The following is an 8,812-nucleotide window of genomic DNA, read 5'->3' on the forward strand; positions in this document are numbered from 1 at the left end:
TCCAATCCAAAACAATCCCAAGTTTATTGCAATCATTTCGGTGGAATAGCGGCAAATTATCGCGCAAGAAAGTGGGGGCTAGTTTATAATATGAGTGAATATTAACGAAGCATTTCATAAAGGAAACTACTTACCTGGTTGTTGAAATCTCTTCGACAGCCCACGACCGGTTTCGCCCTTCTTGCAGCTCATCAGGTAGGCGCAGTTCCCCAGTTTTCGTCAAACTTATTTTCTATTCGAACCCGGATTGGATTGTTTTCGAGAAATACACTCATTGGCAAAACAATTTGGTTTTATACAGGAGACTCAAGTGAATCTCTCGTTTTTAGTGTTCTACAACTTAATGTGCTGCACGCATACACTCGTTTGCGAATCTCATAAATAAGAGATTCCCTTGAGTCCCTTCTGAAACCAAAATTAGTTTTCAAATGAGTGTGTATTTGCTTATTTCGTGCAATTTCTTTTCAAGTAGAACATAAGGTTGACGGATACTCGGTGACTGTGCCTACCTGACGATCCCCATGGAGGGCGAAACCGGTTGTGGGCGGTCGAAGAGTTTTCAGCAAACTTGTGAGTATTTTCCTTCATGAAAATATACTGTGATATCTCGAATATCGTGCCAACTGAAACATGAGGCGTCCTGTGTGCAGCACATTCAGTTGTAGAATATCATAAACGAGAGTTTCACTTGAGTCTCCGATGAAAAACAAATTGATTTGCAAATGAGTGCATCTGTCGAAATCAGTCTCATTTGGGTTGAAAACCAAATTGATATTCAAATGAGTGTACCTCTCGATTAACTAAGCTTCCTCAACTGAATTATCAAATATGCTCAAGAATAACCCCGCAGTAAATGTCTGCTCAAACTCCAGTGCTTTTTTCAATAAAATTATGTTCCACTAATTCCAACGCGTGAAACCTACTGGAATCTTTCTGTTCTAGTCCAAAAAGCAACACACTGATCGTGGCTCCGTAGAAGATCACAGGTTGAGTACATGAAAATTGCAGCACTGAGCATCGGAACAAACAAATATCCGAATGAAATGTTCAAAACCAGGAAATTGGCGGGCAGCTGAAACCTTAGTGGTTGAATATTGGTAACTAAACCAGAAATGAAACAGAAACGCTTGTGACGAAAACAAACAAGTCAGATTGAAGGTTCGTCTATTTAGAACTGTCCGATTGAATGGATCGTCTGTAAACTACCTCTCACTTGCGTATGAATCCCAGAATTCCCACTTGGTTTCAAAAGTCAAAAATGATTTGAAATCTCTTGGATGTTGGTCTATTCGCCGAGCTTGGCAGTTGTATTGCAAACGTTTCATCACCAATTGAGGTGATATCGTCAGTGCAGGGTTGAGTGGGTGAATTCCTCCTCTTCTGTCTGCTTCTAAACAATATCTGGCAGTTCTGGAAACGGTCTTCGTGTAGTTCGAGTGTTCTCCCGTGACTCTGACGTGGTCTCAGTATCCTGTGTCTGGTTGGTTCGTTGGGTGCATTCAATTCGGCAGTTCTGTGTATGGTTGTTCTGTTGCGATCTTCTTGCTTTGTGGTGTGAGCTTGTTCCCTTGATTGGTTGATTCAGGGGCCTTGTGTTTTATTGATTGTTTTCCTTCGATCCAATTAGTCCGTTGGATTGGATTAGTCCGTTGATCGATTTTTGTGTGGAGTAGCACGCCTCGGCAAATTCTAGCCTCCGTTTTGTTCTTGCGTGAGTAAGTATTTGAACATTGTCCCAATTGAACTGAGACAAGTGACATTCGGTCATGTCTTCTGCTGGCAAGCTTGTGTTCGTGTATTCTGGTAGTAAGTTTTCTTCTCGGTTGGTCAACATAGTGTTTGTCGCAGTCGTTGCATTCAGGTTTATAGACCACGTTAGTCCTCTTCAATGCATCCATCCTTCCCTTTTGGTTCGAGAGAGTTCTTCTCAACGTGTTTGCAGGCTTGAAGGCGACTGATTTAAGATATCTATCTAAACATGTTTTCACGTGAAAATCACTTGGGTTGCATAATAATGTTACCTATAGAATGAAAGTCAACAGCAAATATACAGTAACATGTCAGCGTGAAATGAAAGGCGTTTCCACCAGACAACGCACAAGATGTTGGTGAGCATAGATGTTTCTTCATTGATGGATGTCAGCATGAAATTCTAACCAGAACCAGTGTTTAATTTTCAATTTCTTTTCGTTCAAATGAGTAGTTTTTGTATTGTGGAAATTCTGTATCAGGCGAGAGCATGTCAAATAAGAAAATGAGCAGTCAAGCCAATCCAGCTTTTAAGTAAGCAAATCCATACTTGAAGAATCCTTGAAAATAAATCAATGATGGTATGTGTGCGATAAAGCCTTCATCATACTTCGCCGCATCCCCGACGCATGGTCACGTGAGCTTAAAATTTAGTAACATTTTCATCCATGTTGACAGTCGTATTATTTAGGCGAAGTTCACCTATTCCAAATGGAAACAAAAAGGATGCTCACAGAAGCTGTTACAGCTACTGTTACATCTACATGTTTATCGTGAGAAACACAAGTCAAAGTTACACTCGCTTGAGCACTCAACCTGAGATAATTTCTCTACTGCAAAATCAGATAACTCTGCCAATAAACTTACGGTTTGGAGCACCTGACGCCTCACCCTGTCAAGATACTACTGATATACCAGAACTCCACAGACGGCCAAGTCAATGACAGATGCGAATGATAGTCAAAGCTTATAGCTTGGTATCAAACGTGGAATCAACACCGAACTGTGGGAACATGAGCCCGCTCTAAATCTTGCTACCAATTTCAAGTGATTATCTGTGCACTCTCGCATTACTTGGCTAATAAACAATGAAGTGACAGAGACCAACACTACTGATCATTTTTTATCAATAAATTTTTCGTAGATCCACACAAGCCAGAGAGTATGGTTAACAAGATGTCTCCCTGCATTCGGTTACAATTTGAAACACAACAAATGACACCGGCTGCATGCGACAGATTTGTTTAACATGTTTACGTTTGCTATTAGGATTCCGGCGAAGAAGTTCAGTGCATCAAACAGGTCCAAGGAATTTATCAGGTATACGTATGAAGGAACGTACGCTGGTATACCAGACCGTCTTCAGCACATAATTTTGGACTAAAGTGGCAGTTTCTCACTTGCACAAACACAAACGGTCATGGACTGGTGTATACTGCGTAGTTGTCTCAAATTGAGCTGTTGGTTTGAAACAATTTCAAACTTTTAATCAACCGTAAAAGGTTTGGAACCTATTGAGAAGTCATCGTTTCAGAAGGGCTTGATAAACGATCAGTAGTTTTTTTGTTTGAGGCAAATTTCGTTTCTGATTCAAAACCCTCATCAGACCAACTGAGCAGGTCACCAGTTTGACCAGGTTATAAGACAGACGGGGAATCAATCAGTACGTCCTCTTCACACTCGATCAGTGTTGAGTGTCAATTAACGGCTTGTGTGGTTGCCAAAATCTTGAATTGGTGGGTTGAAGGAGTTTCAGATTAGTTCCGATGGCTTTTCGTTCCTTAATCTTCCACTTCAGGGTGCTTCACTTGATGATTCGCCTGGGATGCCGCTATTAGATATTCCCCGGTCTTTGTGGGGTTGTGAGTGCCCCGACAATTTAGCTTGACGGGGGTTGAGGTAAGTTGATTTCAGATGATGACCACTCCTACTTCTGATGACCGCACACCAACACGTGTCGGCTCGAGTGACCCAAGACCGTTCTCCACACGCTAGCCAGTTCCACGCCTTCCGTTCTGTTAACGCTGGGATGCTGGTCGATTTCTACCGTNCACATTCCATTAAATTTGGCTTTTGTAAAGACTTCCTAGGTCGCTTCAGATGCGCGGCCTATACTCCGAATTCCATTGTCTGTCAGAGTCATCCAGATTAACATGTATGAACCGGGACAATCAAGGAAACACTTCTGACCAAGTGTTTATGCGGCCTTATCCGCAGGGTCTATGGAACTTGGCAAGTGTTGTAGACTTGTGTAGAAGCCTGCATATCTTCCATCTGAAACATACCGTAGTAAAAAGAAGATTGTTATGTATTTGCTATTTGGGTACCTCTGTAAAATGTTTGTATACATAAATATATATGTGGATACACATTCCGCCCAATGTTTCATCTCGCGTGGTCAGCTATGAAACGTGAGGCATAAACGCAAATAAGTGCAAGGCCGTTACTTATTACATGTTAACAAAGCGAGTATCCCTCACTGAAGCCCAGTGACTATTGCGCCACTCATTTTACTAATCATGGTCTTGCGATATGAGCGTAATTGTATATATTACTGCGTCACTTATCACAAGGTTCGCATCGTGTAAGCCAGAAACCACAGTAAGGTCGAACAAATGACGCGTGGTTGGTGAATAACTCAGTCATTGGAATCTTGAGACTCTTCTGTGGATGATATATTTGTATGCAATTTCAACAAAATACTCTTTGATTTGCCATAATGTCAGGAGTGAGGAAACCAATTGATATTGTCCAAGCTGATATATGATCATTAGACACAGGACCTCAAAGTACTGTATGCGTAAGGCTTCGATGGGGCCGGTACAACTGAAGCTATCTAAACATTCCATAAAAAGCTGGGACAGACTTAGTGCGCACTGGTGAGCTGAAAGTCACCAACAAGAATCTCCTCAGGTCGAATGTTTATGGGGTAGTGGAAATCACATTCACAGTTGTCAAATTCTAGTAACAATATTGGTAGAATTTTGTCACTAGTGCTCCGAATCGTTCTCAAGTTCATGGTGTCCCTCCAGTGCACATGGTAGGGGCTAACCCACACGTGTGCTCAGTATCATCACATCCCAACGGGCCGATGTTTTCACCCCCACGTTTTCCAAAAGCAGTGTACAGTTCTGTTATTGTTTATACTGATCCGGAGAACCATTCAGATACTATCAGATACTATCAGCAAAGAACAAGACAATATATAGGTCAACAAATAGGCGAAAGTCACGGTATGCCCGACAGGTAAACACGTATGCTGAACGAATTATACTAGCTAGGCGTCCTGATTTCATCGGCAAGTGCCATTTGTGTCCAACGAGAATGTATGGAACAGTTGAAAATGACCGGTTGAATGCCGAAGGTCACAGGTTGACGTATAACTGGTAGGTAAATGATGGATAGATTGTGTAATATTCATGTTACTGGACTCCATTGCGTTACGATGAGACTACTCTGGGGCTGGAAGCGAATCATCGAGTATTTTGGGCTCCCTACCTGTTGGTAACTCACCTTTGCAGGAAATATTACTATCGCATAATCGAACAACATTCCTCTGGAATGGTTTTCTGGATTCTCAGAACCTCCAGTTCAGCCTCTGATAGACACCGAAGTACGCAAGCAGCGTCAATTTTACCAACAAATTATCCCATTCTGGATGGACTTATGTTGGTACTTTTAATTTCGGCTCAAATTTTGTACAGCAAAACGATGCGCCAGCACTCAAACGTCTTAAGGATATAAATCCTTCATGTTTAGTCCTTAAATGGTTTGTTGCTGACAGTGAATAGACTTTGTCAATAAGCATACTGATAATTATCTAAGTTTAGTGCATCGGAGAAGATTCGACTTCCACCTAGTGCCAATTTTTTGCCACTGTGTGCGACATGACTGGTGTTACAATCGCCAAAATTTGTCAAACAACTCCAGCAGAGTCTAGAGAGCTGTAATCCGATCTCCAGCTTGCATCGTGATGGACATAGGAAAATCAATGGAAGAACAAACAAAACGTCCAGGCCATTGCACTCAGATCATCTAAAACCTAGACACAGGCGTGTGGTCCGAAAGCGCCTGCATTCTTTCAATGACTCTGTTCTGGCATCACTTACGAATGTAGAACATAATATGTTTTCGAATAGGATCCTAGTAAATTTCTTAACCCTTCACAAGCGGTGGGATGAGAACGTACTCAAATATGAGACGCCTCTATCGGCAACTGCATACGATGAGGCAGCATATTCCCTGACCGGATTACCGGTCAGGTGAGCGATGGTCTCATAATGGTATCAGGCCAACCAAACATGCCGGTTGAAATGTGCAGAAAAGTAAGTTTATACCTAGTTGTCAAAATAATCCAGCACTGCCCTCTGTTTACAGAAACCTGTAAAAAGCATGAATTTTGGTGCCTACAACGTTCCGTGGAAGTTTCTGGTGGCAAAACTCAAGATAGGATGCTTACACACAGTCGGGCTTTAATTTAGGACCGCAGGACCAATTCCCCTTTGCACTCTGTACGACGGCTGATGCCAAAGTATCAGTTCACTACGGTGCAAACAAGCGTGATTTGCTGCAGCCATAGTTGTCCTGCTATATTAGAGAAGCAGGATTAATTCTACCTTAATTCCTCAACGGTCCGCGTGGTCTGACCTGCTGAACGACAAGGTACTCAATTGATTGACAATCCCTAAAATTATTTCAGTGATGTGCTATCAATAACTTCGGTTACGTGGTCGATGGATACTTAATCTGAAGCATGTAAAACTCTCGCTGAATTGCAAGAGTTTTACTAAAGTGAGCAGATGTCTTCAGTAGTTAGTTATCTATCAGAAGTCAAATCTGGAATATTGGTCCCCATCCCCCGGGCTTCTGCCAAAGAAATGTAAATCGAGCTACTTCGGACTAATCGCCAGCTGTGTGCTACTTTCAATCCAAGGTCGAACGAACATCAGCTGTTGACTGACTACCAGAAGGGAATCGGCCAGCTGATTCGCCAAGCTTACTTGCTAAGAGGTGACTGTTGTACTACCGCCAACCACGTGCTCGTAAATACGGAGCTGTCTTGGCGAAAGTAGAACTTGGTTGTTGTTTCTACCGATACAATCAGTTTGCCTGGACTTCTTCAAAAGACACATAATCGATAATAAATCGAACAACATCATGAACGATAGAGTCTGTCAAGCCTCGGTTTAACACCATCTTGTCTGGTAACATAACGTCTACACCTACGATCGCTTAAGCTGTTTGCAGGAACACACATGGCAAACAAAACTCTCTCTGTGTCCCAAACAGTACATCTGAATTACCGTGAAACGGCAGGCTACTAAGCTTTACTAGTATGTTCCAAACAATTTGATTCTCAAATTCGCTTGACTTTAGCCAATTCAAATGGCCGTGAACCGTTTCAACAAGTCTGGTTAATTAGGCTCTACTTCTCGACTTTCTACTGTCTTTCCCACCTCCCTATGTCGGTCGGAAACTAGTTGGAAAGTACAAGACGCATTTCTTCGCTTTGTACCAAAGAGCTTTGCAAAATCAAAGAGTGGAAAAACTGATCAAGATTATTCGCACTGGAAGAGAATGACCTTAACTTAGGCTTTTGCTTCATCCCTCCCCCGTCAAATGCCTTTTGTTCTTCCGTATTTACATTTATAAAGTATTTATGGTGCTCATTCATCTTACTGATAGATTATCGACGTCCTTTTTTAGTGACAGTTTTTTCATCCAATTATCATGGCACTGGAGACGATGAGGGTCTGTGAAAACAAGCAGCTAGATATGCGCTGCGACCCATTATTTTCGAATCAACTTTTCAACTAAATGAACGGAACATCAAACAGAACTGTCAACAGAGATCCCATACGTGACCATCCATTTATTAGTGTCACGGTGATACTACTGATGGGGAGGCATGCGAGTAGTATGTTTTGTTCTTGTAAATTCGCTTTGCGTCTCTTGAAAAGGGAGATCTGTTGCGGAACCTATGGAGTCGCTTTGTAGCATTTGCTTGAATTTGGGCAATGAATGAGTGGAGTCAACGACTATCCAGGAAAGTTCCAGAAGACGCGTTCAGGAGAACATGGGTGTCGAGTTTTCGTAAATAAGATGCAAATGATAGTTTTGATTCCCTGTCCCATAGTCTGTAACTGGTCAGTTGGCATTTTCTAATAAATAGCTCCGAAGCTAAGGCCTTCTTCCTCTCACTAGTAACGTGCGCCTTATTAAGAATACCAAAGTACCGGAGATAAAAAACTTCTACCGACTACAGGATCCCCGGAAAATAATTCAGAATCATATGGTAAAATGAATGATTTCGGTAATTTTCTACACACCACTAAAATCCGGATAAGACTTTTGAGGACCCGAATTCTGTGCAGAGCTTACTGTCTGGTTCGGTGGATTACGAGAGCCTATGACAACGATCAAAGCACCTCTCAGGGTAAAATTCACCAAGGAAAGAATCTGACCGGATCGCAAACCCTTGTGTATGTAATATATATTGGGGCATTTGAAGGCACTACTTATGACGAGTGTACCTGCCCTGATGAAAAAATTGTCTCATTTCAATGAAAAAAGTTTCGAGACACGAAATGCATTGATAATGTTTTTGGGACTAAAGAGCAGATAAACTGTTACACAGCAAGAATTTGCTTATATGAGCACAGAACTATCAACACTTGGAAGCAGGGTCAGACACTGGTTCAGACGGAGTTCAGACACTGGTTACGGATTTCATTCGGGCCGAAATTATCCTGCTGTCAGAAGAATTATTAATGCGCTGCCAGGATTATAATCCTTCGTGACCCTACCTGCCTAGGATGTCCTGACAGGCGGCTCGGTCTATCGACACATCCAGGACAGTCAATGAGTCGTCATTCGATGCGTCAGGCAATGGGTGAACAGCATTATCGCCTGTCCAAACGTGCTGACTCAGGTGCGTCCTGAGTGCGATGGTGGAGCAGTGGGAACGCGCTCAACTTGTACTTCAGGCGTGCGAGTTCCAACCTTCACATGATCAAAGGCACGCACTCCTGATGAGCTCTGATAAGACCAAACTAGAGAGAGT

This window comes from Opisthorchis viverrini, assembly GCF_000715545.1.
Source record: "Opisthorchis viverrini unplaced genomic scaffold opera_v5_424, whole genome shotgun sequence".
NCBI lineage: Eukaryota > Metazoa > Platyhelminthes > Trematoda > Opisthorchiida > Opisthorchiidae > Opisthorchis > Opisthorchis viverrini.